At 48.0% G+C, this 11144-nt stretch overlaps 1 protein-coding gene across 1 annotated transcript in view; it reads right to left on the reverse strand.

The window, feature by feature from the left end:
* Positions 1-9419, reverse strand: part of ASCC3 (activating signal cointegrator 1 complex subunit 3) — a 525526-nt gene extending 516107 nt beyond the window's left edge. Inside the window, exon 1 of the mRNA XM_065400559.1 lies at positions 9381-9419. The gene's annotated coding sequence lies outside the window, so the exon portion shown is untranslated. The remainder of the gene's footprint in view (positions 1-9380) is intronic.
* Between the last annotated feature and the right edge of the window lie 1725 nt (positions 9420-11144).

The following is an 11144-nucleotide window of genomic DNA, read 5'->3' on the forward strand; positions in this document are numbered from 1 at the left end:
ATATGTCTCTTACTAAAATAGTTGTAATGCTTAAAAGTGAGAAAATGGAAATGGGAAGTAATCATCCAACATTAAAAGCAGTATAATAGCACAGGTGCATGTTTGAAAACTAAGCTGATCAGTTTCTATACCAGACACTTTTTTCTGTGACTTTGCATGGAGTTTCTTTTCTCAGAAAAGACAAATCTCATTTTAGCTGTCTTACTAACTGTATTTGCAATGCTAGATAGAGACTATTCCAGTACCCTAAAAATCAAGACAAATGCTGAAATAAGTGTAACTCCTCCCATTGATTTCACTGGAAGTTAGATCAAACCCTCAAAGAACACATCAAGACATCAAGGTCACATGGTATTAAAGAGAGTTTGTTGCAAATCTAGGTAAATTTACCTTCCCAGTTAAAGATAGCATGATTTTCAGCTCCCTTTAGCTGAAGTTGTTAAGCATTTATAGATACATTCAGAATTAGCACACTATAACAAACCTACATAAAATTTTCAAGATGTTAAGAAATACCATTTCATTTGGTGGGGACGGTGAAATCACAGTCCACACAGTAGTACATTTCTCCAGTTTCCTTTTCTGGGCTCTCTAACAGATTCAAAACAAATGCAACCGAACACATTCTTGCCACCCCACAGGGACTTGTTTTAGCCCTCATCTCCAGGACTGTATTATCCCTACAGCCCTTATTCTAGAGCTTCATAACCTTCCCCAGGCTGCTCCAGGAAGGTACCCCTATCAGGCAGAAGACCTGAGATGGTTAAAGAGATCCATTCACTGACCTTGTCTCTCTCCTGTCTCACCCACTGTTCAAGAAACAGGAAACCTTATATCTAGGGCCCTACCAATTTCACAGCCATGAAAAACGTGTCACAGAATATGAAATAAGCTCTTAAAATCTTATCCCCCCTGAGCTGCTGGGAGTGACTTGTCCTTCCCCTGCACGGCCACTCTGGAAGGGGGGTGGGGGTTTGGAGGATCAGACCCACCTCCAGGTACCTCCCCTGCTGCAGGAAGATCCGGTGCTTGCAGCAGCCCAGAAGTTCCTGCAGCCGGAGGAGGCTTGTGGTCCAATCTCTCCCTTGCTGCTGGGAGTGCCCAAGACAGGGGCTCCTAGCTGCTAGTCCCAGCTGGGCTGGGGAGGGACAGAACTTGTCCTTCTCCTGCACGGCTGCTCTCAGGGAGATCAGCCCCTGAGCTTCCTGCAGCATGAAGAGGTACACGGAGGTGGGTCTGATCCACTACCTGAGAGCAGCCATGAAGGGAAAGGACAAGTCCTGTCTCTTGCCGGCCCAGCCAGGACTAGCAGCTAGTATTCCCTAGCTGGGGCACTCCCAGCAGCACAGGGGAGATCAGACCCATCTCCATCTCCAGGAACCTCCTGCAGCTACAGGAAGCTACGCGGCTGCTGCCTTCAGAGCCCAGCTCTGAAAGCAGCACAGAAGTTTGGGTGGCAATCCCATGACCCCCATACAACAGGTTTGCAACCTCCTTCTCCTCCCTCCCCCTCCACAGCCCCTTTTTCGGTCAGGACCACCACGGATACAACACACTGAAATTTCAGATTTAAACATCTGAAACATGGAATTTTCAAATCCTATGCCGTGAAATTGACCAAAATGGACCCTGAATTTGGTAGGGCACTACTTATATGCAACTGCCTGCAGACACATGATATCTCCCAGTGTTAAAGAGCCCAAGGGCTGTAACAAGTGCATGTGCCCTAAGACTCAGAGATTCTAACATCTCTCAACATTGTTATTTTACTGTTACATGGTACCAAGAAATCTATTCTGACAGTTTGTGACAAAGGAACCACTAGCAATGCTGCTTAACAGGTGGACATGCAACAGGCTGAAGACTTCCGCACTTTCTTTTTGAGCAGATTCACCAGAAGCAACTGTTAATCTGAAATAGGTTTAAACAGTATTTGCAAGCATGCTGTATAGATCCTGATTTCCAAAATTATAAACAGACTAAGTTAGAGTCCCCTTGTCTCCTCTTGTTTTATGGCACTGACAGGCTGAGCAGCACCTTCATCACATAACATGCCAGCTGACTGGCAAAATGGCAACTTCCTATTTCGTTATTTTGTATTATATTTAAGACAATTTAAAATTAGCACTGATTTACTCTTCTTTGTACTGAAAGGAAGTGCAGCTTTCTTTCAAACATTGCAATGTGTGCTAACTGGAAACAAATCCACCAGCTGCTGCCCACTCCTCCTGGGCAGTTTGCCTGCATCACTGGCAATATGCTCATGAGAACACTTTAAAGATACCTGTATAATTTCTCATATAAAAAGGTTTCATTACATTTTGATCACAGTTGCTAAATGTAGGAAATAAAGCTATTCCAGGAAAAGGGGAATGTCTAGATTTACTATGAATGGCTGACACACTAAGGGAGAAATGGCCCCTTGGGATCTCACAGAGTCAGATCAACAATTTTCATTTGTAAAATGTTTGAAGTGCATGTTAGACATTTATTGATGCCTCCTTGGAATGCATGTACAACTTGCTAGCATGATGGCTATTTCTATATGTGTCAAAGTATATTTTGCATTGACTGCTGTATGCTCATTCCTTAACAACACATACCTATTTCAAAATTAGAAAATTTCCAACAAGAATTTACTACTACTCTCCATACAAGATATAATAATTTTCAGAAAGGCAGGGGAATATTTTTATGAGTGCACCACAGTACAAGGAAATATCTATCTTCGGTACTTATTCAGCCCCCATTACTATGGTATGAGACCACCACAAAGTCTTTTGTGTCTTTATCTTCACAACACCCCAGTGAGGGAGGGAAGTAATATCCTCATGTTACAGTTGCAGAACTGACGCACAGAAAGACTAAAGGCTTGTCTACACCAGTGATTCTTAACCAGGGGTACGTGTGCCCCTGGGGGTACTCAGAGGTCTTCCGGGGGTATTCAACTCATCTGGATCAGTGTTTCTCAACCTGGGGGTTGCAGCTCCAAAGGAGGGGTATAGGACAGGTTATGGGGAGTCATAAGTGCAGGGCCGACATTAGGTGGTGGCAAGCAGGGCAACCGCTCTGGGCCCCATGCCACAGGGTGCCTCATGAAGCTAAGTTACATGTTTCAGCCCAGCTGCCAAGTACTCAGGTTTCAGACAAAGCTCACAGTGAAAAACAGGCTCAAGTATCACATTGGAATATAAATATTATACTTGCATTTCAATCAATTTATTTTATAATTATATGGTAAAAATGAGAAAGTGAGCAATTTTTCAGTTATAGTGTGCTGAGACACTTTTGCATTTTTAGGTCTGATTTTGTGAGGTGAAACTCGGGGTACTCAAGACAAATCAGATTCCTGAAAGGGGTACAGTAGTCTGGAAAGGAGGAGAACCACTATAGTCTACACTATAGAGCAGGGGTCGGCAACGTTTGGCATGCGGCTCGCCAGGGTAAGCACCCTGGCGGGCCGGGCCGGGCCAGTTTATTTACCTGCTGACGCGGCAGGTTCGGCCGATCGCGGGCCCCACTGGCGGCAGTTCGCCGTCCCAGGCCAATGGGGGCGGCGGGAAGCCACAGCCAGCACATCCCTCGCCCGCGCCGCTTCCCGCTGCCCCCATTGGCCCGGGACGGCGAACTGCCGCCAGTGGGGGCCGCGATCGGCCGAACCTGCCGCGTCAGCAGGTAAATAAACTGGCCCGGCCCACCAGGGTGCTTACCCTGGCGAGCCGCGTGCCAAACGTTGCCGACCCCTGCTATAGAGCCTTGGCCAACATAACTATGCTGGCAGAGCCCCCTAGGTGTTGACACAACGTAAGCCAGCAGAAGTTCCTCTGCCTGCATAGCTACATCACCGCCCTTAACAACATCAGGGATCTACAATAGGGGTTCTGCCAGCGGAGCTACGTCATCTAAGGGTGCAATTTTCTCCACACTCTTAGCCAACACAGTATGCCAGCTAAACTTCATAGCTTAGACCAGGCCCAAGTCACTTGCACAAGGTCACACAGGAAGTCTGTGGAAGAGCAGGAAATGGAACCTGGGTCTCCCACACCTCCAACTAACACCCCAACCACCAGACCATCCTTCCTCTTCTCTGTACACCTTAGAGGGCATTATACCTCTGAAAACCAAGAGGGAATATCTACTGTAAAAGACAGAATTGCAGGTTTCACACACTGCACCACAGAACATGAAAGACTATGTCAGGGGCTAGCAGAAAGGCAACCAGACTGGATGGCTCCAGTAGCCTGCTGCTATGGGGAGGTTTGGCCTGCAAGACTCTAATAAATGGCTGAATCAAATTGACAGATACCAGTTCAAAGAGGACTGATCAGACTACACAAATACACCTCTACCCCGATATAACGCGACCCGATATAACACGAATTTGGATATAACGCAGTAAAGCAGTGCTCGGGGGGGGAGGGGGGGGGGCTGGTGGATCAAAGCAAGTTCGATATAACGCGGTTTCACCTATAAAGCGGTAAGATTTTTTGGCTCCCAAGGACAGCGTTATACCGACGTAGAGGTGTAGCTCATTTCAAACCAGCTTGCACTGTACATTAATAGGTGTTATCTTAAATTGCTTTGTAATAGGATACATATCTGGAGTGGAGGGTTGTTGTTTTTTTTCTTTGCCCTGACTTAAAAGACCACTTTCGTGTTCAATAAAAACATGATAGTTAAAAAGTGTTTAAAGGAAAGCTCAAATATTGCTACCAAAAGCAATTTACCAGGAGAATGTCTATGCTATTATTTGGCGTAATGAAGTTTTCCAGCAATTTTCTTTAAATATTTCCATTTTCTACTCAAATTATATTAAGTACAATTAATCAAGTATTTAACTGTACTCAAAAGAACAGTAGTCCCTCAATATTACAACTGCAATTTAAGATTTTCTTAACATTTGAATACTGTGTATTTTTGTTGTGTTACATGAAATAGACTGTATGCATTCCAAAATCTAAAACGCATCTTGATGCATGTCATTTAAACTTTAGTTCCATGGCGCTTACTAGCCAAAAAAGCTTATTAAAAAGTGCATTTATCAGTTAGTACTCTGCTATTCAGTGATATTAATTCCAATTTCCAGTTACAATATTCTTTCTGGTACTATTTCTGGCAATCCGCCAAACGAGAAGTGGTTATAATATTTTTAAGATTTTCCATGATGTGTTAGTTCTAGCGTTTTTTTCATATCGTATTGCTACACAGGAATTTGTTAGTCTCTAAGGTGCCACAAAGACTCCTTGTTGTTTTTACATTAAATTGTGTTCAGTACTTCTCTAACAATATGTCACTACTATTTCAGAAACTTTCTACACATCCATACATTTGGGGCACATTGCTTGGTAAATGTAGTCCCAATTGGTGAAATAAAATAAGTTGTTCTCAGCAATTTGATATGGTAATCAACCAATGTATTCTTTAAATAAGAACACATGTACTGAAATCAAAATAATGCTACTCAGCACTTCTCTCTGCACAATGCATTAGCATCAACAATAAAGTCAATATTTCTCTGAAATAATATTTATTACCTTATGCGAGTTTACACTGCAAGTATTCAGCAGATGATACTGTATGATGAACAAAAGAAGTGGGTCTTATTTTAACAACATTTCAAGAGTACAAATGTGTAGGAAAAACAGTGGACAAGTTTAACTTCAAAAGGCTAAAATGATTTTTTTTTTAATGAAAAAACTTAAAATCTGCAGTTGTTGGCACTCATCCAGGGAAAGTCTCCTATTTGTTCTGTACAAGTGGATTTTTCTAGCTCTGTTTATAAGTGCTCTTTATTCTTTGTCATTCCTTTAGCTAATTCAGATGTTTTACTAGTTACATGGAATTTAATTAAATATCAATAAATGTACTATTTCAAATGTTTATCTACTCATAAAAAGCACTTCTCTGGCAGCAATTTATGATGTAACAATGGGCCTTAAGGAATCAGAGCACTTAACGCAAATTAGAAAGGGGTTCAATGCACAATGGAATCTGGCATCTATATTCCAAGAACAACTCCTTAGAATTTATGAGGCTGACATAAATGGTGATTGTTTTAAGACTGCTGACGAGATCTTCAGAGTTGCCCTGCATGTAGTTTCCCATTACCTCTACAATGTTGGTTGTGGAAAAAGTCCATTCCCCTTTTCTGCACATAAATCAGAGATATTTTAAAACACAAATAGGTAGCATCATTTGTTGTTTGCCTTGAAAGATAATTCCATGATATTTAATATTATTATTAGAACATGATGTACAGTTTACAATATTCAACAGTTTCAGCCTCACGGGGAGCGCTGAGGCTCAGGGCTTCAGCCCCATGGCTCCATTCCTGGCTTCTGCCCCACAGTGTGGGCCGGGACTCAGGGCTCCCCATGGCTCCACTCCCAGTTTCAGCCAGGGGAGGGTGCACCAGGGCTCAAGCTGGGAACAGAGACATGGGGCTGAAGCCCTGAGTCCCGGCGCTTGCCCTGGCCTAAATCCCTGATCCCCATTGCTCCTGAGGGTCAGAAGCCCCAATCCCTCCCTCCAACCCCATGGCGGCAGCCCCAACCCCCCATGGCTGAAGCCCTGAACCCCAGGACTAAAGCCCCAATGCAGTACAGTATTTGCTGTTTTGTTTTTTCCGTCTCCCTAGCTGCTTGATTACTTCCAGATCCACAGGGTGGCCAGTTGACCGGTAAGTCCATAACTCTGGTGTTTGTATCTTTGAGGTTCTACTGTACCCTGCTTTAATGTCTCCCAGAGGTCCCTCCACCTCCTCCTGAAAACTGTTTGGCTTGGTCTCCTAACATTTTTAGTTGTCTTATATTCTCTACTGTTAAAAGTCCCATGTTACAGACTCTCTCCTGTTACTTACTGAGAACTGGATGAGGTTCCTCCAGAATGTCACCACTGCTTCTTTAAACAAAGAAGATAGATGGGAAGAGAGCATCTAATATTGCATTAAGAGAAGTGATATTTCCACTACAATTTAAGTTAATTTGTCTGCTAGGAACTACAAACTCACTTCTATTCCATACAAAGCAATTAAGAACACCTGCTAAAAGCCCTAAATATTAAACTTAATGTGTTTTGTTTTACCTTCTTAAGCAGTGGTAACAAGTTTAGGAACCCTCATCTCCAAAAGGTAATAAATATGTATACATTAATAGCTCAACTTAAATGGCCCAACTCCGGAAGTTTTAACTTCAGCCACATATTGTGATAGTCACATGTAGGATCAATGAGTCTTGAAAAACTATAGGATACACCAATTCAAAGCAGCACAAGATCCTGCCATAACAGATGCAAAACCTGCACACATATCTCCACTGGTGCAATGATCAACACCTCCCGCAACATATCTTTCAAGTGTCCTACAGATGCCTATCACAACATGTGGTATACCTCATCCAGTGCAGCAAGTGCCCCAACAACAACTATGTGGGTGAAACCAAACAACACATTCTTAAATGAATTCACACAGAACAATAATACAAGGCAAAATACACCATATACCTGTAGATGAACACTTTTAATAGACTGATCACTCCATGTTTGACCTCTCAGTCCCTGGCCTCAAAAGAAACTTGCACAGCACCTTCAAAAAAATTTGCTAGACACCAAACATCACAGACTCAATAGCCACTGATTTTATGTCTCATTACAACAATCTATAACCCACTAACTGCCCTTTGTCCTACAACTGCAGAAGTGTTAACTGCCCACTTGGTCTTAAACAGTCTATTGCAGGGGTCAGCAACCTCTAGAACGTATCCTGGCGGGCCGAGCCAGTTTGTTTACCTGCCGCGTCGGCAAGTTCGGCCGATCGCGGCTCCCACTGGCCACGGTTCGCCACGCCAGGCCAATGGGGGCGGTGGGAAGCCGCGGCCAGCACATCCCTCGGCCCGCACCGCTTCCGGCAGCCCCCATTGGGAGCCGCGATCAGCCAAACCTGCCGACGCGGCAGGTAAACAAACTGGCCCGGCCCGCCAGGGTGCTTACCCTGGGGACCCGCGTGCCAGAGGTTGCTGACCCCTGGTCTATTGCAACGTATGTTAACTCTTTATGCTTAAAAATCTGTTCCACCTTGTGCTCAGTGTCAGAGCCAAATACCTTTCCCATACCTGAAGAAGAGCTCTGAGTAAATCTGTCCCCTTCATAAACACCAAACTCACTTTCTCTTTTTCATATCCTGGGACCAACAGGACTTCAGCACCATTGCAAATAAATTTACATTTGGCATAAAACCCAAATTTTATTTATAAACTTTAAAAAAAACTTGGTCAGGTTTTACAAATCTTTATTTTGTTTTAAGCTCCAATTGCATATTCCCCAGCAGTGTTTGAAATCCAAACATGAGAACACTAAGAACTCCAAAGTGTTCATACAACAGTTTCGAAAGTGAAACTGACTTAACTGATTTATCATGGCCAGGAGAAAGGATACTCAAACAGTAAGAGCTGTAAACTGGATTTTTAAAATGTTTAATGTCTAATAATCCATACTTGTTAACAATTTTAATAAGGACATTGTTCTCAAATGATTTTCTGTTGACAGTGTCCCTATAATACATCCTACCCCCACAAATATGCCAGCGGGGGAAAGCAAGCAAGCAAAGAGGTTTTTAAGATCAGGCTTGACAAAGCCCTGGCTGGGATGATTTAGTGGGGATTGGTCCTGCTTTGAGCAGGGGGTTGGACTAGATGACCTCCTGAGGTCCCTTCCAACCCTGATATTCTATGAATCTGGACGCCAGGTGCACTAAAAGCTCACAGAAAGCAGCCAGTCGAGACACCCGTGACTACACACAGAGCAAAGGCCCCAGCACAGGCTGCATGAAACTGACAGCCCAGTGCCGGCGGCTGGGCAAGGAGCGGCCGGGAGGGGCGCAGGGGCCCAGCACACAGACACACTGGGACAACTGCGGTCGGGCTCCGTTCCCCGCTCTGCGGAGCGAGAGCCGCTGCCGATGCCCCTAAGCTCCGGGGAGCGTCACCAAAGAGCGCCCCAGACCCTGCGCACCGGCCGGGTGAGCTCATCCCCGCTGCCCAGGGCGGGGGGAGGAGGGGCAGAAAGCGAGCGAGGGCCCAGGTCACCAGCGCCACTGCAGTTAGGGAAACTGAGGCACGGGGAGGGGCGGTGACGCCGGTTATACTCAGCCCTGCGGAGCGAGCGCGCCCCACCAGCCAGGCGGCCACAGGGCTGCGGGCTCCGGGAAAAGCCGCGTCCCCCGCCGCCCCGTTGGCAGGAGAATAAAGCCCCCACCCCCGGGAGAACAGGACACCCGGCCCCAGCGCGTCCCCGCTCCGGGCTGAGAAGACCCATGGCGGGGCCCAGCCGCCAAGGCCACGTAGGCACTGCCTGCCACCCCCTCCCACGAGATCCCGACCGCTCACCTGCCTTTCGGCTGCCGCGAAGAGCACAGCGCTAGACGTGCGACACTGCCGTAAAGCGAGGGAGAGCGGGAGGGGCCAGCTGAGGGAGAGCGATGGGTAGATCCGACGGAACGCCACGCCCCCGGCCCGGCCCTTCGCACTGTTATGTTCATCCCGTATTGACCCTTCCCGACGCGCAGTCCCCTGCTTGCTGATCCCGACTCGCAAAGAGAGACCTCCCTGCTCCGTGCAGTGTTCTCCAAAGCGTACTGCCCTGCTGTGCCCTACCCCGCTATCCCTGCCCCCTGGTGTGCCCTACCCCTCGCTATCCCCTGTCCCCACTGCCACACCTCTCCCCTACCCACGCTATCCCCTGTCCCCACTGCCACACCTCTCCCCTACCCCTGCTATCCCCAGTCCCCTACCCCCCGCTAGTCCCTGTCCCCACTGCCACACCTGTCCCCTACCCCTCGCTATCCCCTGTCCCCACTGCCACACCTGTCTCCTACCCCTCGCTATCCCCTGTCCCCACTGCCACACCTCTCCCCTACCCCTGCTATCCCCTGTCCCCACTGCCACACCTCTCCCCTACCCCAGCTATCCCCTGTCCCCACTGCCACACCTGTCTCCTACCCCTCGCTATCCCCTGTCCCCACTGCCACACCTCTCCCCTACCCCCGCTATCCCCTGTCCCCACTGCCACACCTCTCCCCTACCCCTGCTATCCCCTGTCCCCTACCCCCCGCTAGTCCCTGTCCCCACTGCCACACCTGTCCCCTACCCCTCGCTATCCCCTGTCCCCACTGCCACACCTGTCCCCTACCCCCGCTATCCTCTGTCCCCACTGCCACACCTGTCCCCTACCCCTCGCTATCCCCTGTCCCCACTGCCACACCTGTCCCCTACCCCTCGCTATCCCCTGTCCCCACTGCCACACCTCTCCCCTACCCCCGCTATCCCCTGTCCCCTACCCCCCGCTAGTCCCTGTCCCCACTACCACACCTGTCCCCTACCCCCCGCTATCCCGTCCCCACTGCCACACCTGTCCCCTACCCCCCGCTATCCTCTGTCCCCACTGCCACACCTGTCCCCTACCCCTCGCTATCCTCTGTCCCCACTGCCACACCTGTCCGCTACCCCCGCTATCCTCTGTCCCCACTGCCACACCTGTACACTACCCCCCACTATCTTCTGTCCCCACTGTCACACCTGTTCCCTACCCCCCGCTATCCTCTGTCCCCACTGCCACACCTGTACACTACCCCCCACTATCTTCTGTCCCCACTGTCACACCTGTTCCCTATCCACTACTATCCACTGTCCCCACTGCCCCACCTCTACACCACCCCCCACTATCCTCTGTCCCCACTGCCACATTGTACCCTACTCCCGCTATCCACTGTCCCCACTGCCACACCATAGGTAGGGTACAGGTGTAGGTTCAAGGATGGTCAGTCATCATTCTTTAGGGAAAAACCTAGCTAGGGTGAAGAAGAAATATCTTCCCCGCCCCCCATAATAATGCTCAATTAGATGTATTATGGTGGGGGAAGTGAACGCAGGATACAAGCACGCAAACTCGTATTACTATAAGAAGCACCTAGCTCAGGTGCGGGCAAACTATTTGGCCTGAGGGCCGCATCGGATTTTGGACATTGTATGGAGGGCCGGTTAGGGGAGGGGGGGCGTGGCCTGCCCCCCCATCCGCCCACCCCCAGGACTTCTGCCCTATCCAACCCCCCCCCATTCCGTGATGGCCCCCCCGGACCTCTGCCCCATCCACTC

This window comes from Emys orbicularis, chromosome 3 (assembly GCF_028017835.1).
Source record: "Emys orbicularis isolate rEmyOrb1 chromosome 3, rEmyOrb1.hap1, whole genome shotgun sequence".
NCBI lineage: Eukaryota > Metazoa > Chordata > Testudines > Emydidae > Emys > Emys orbicularis.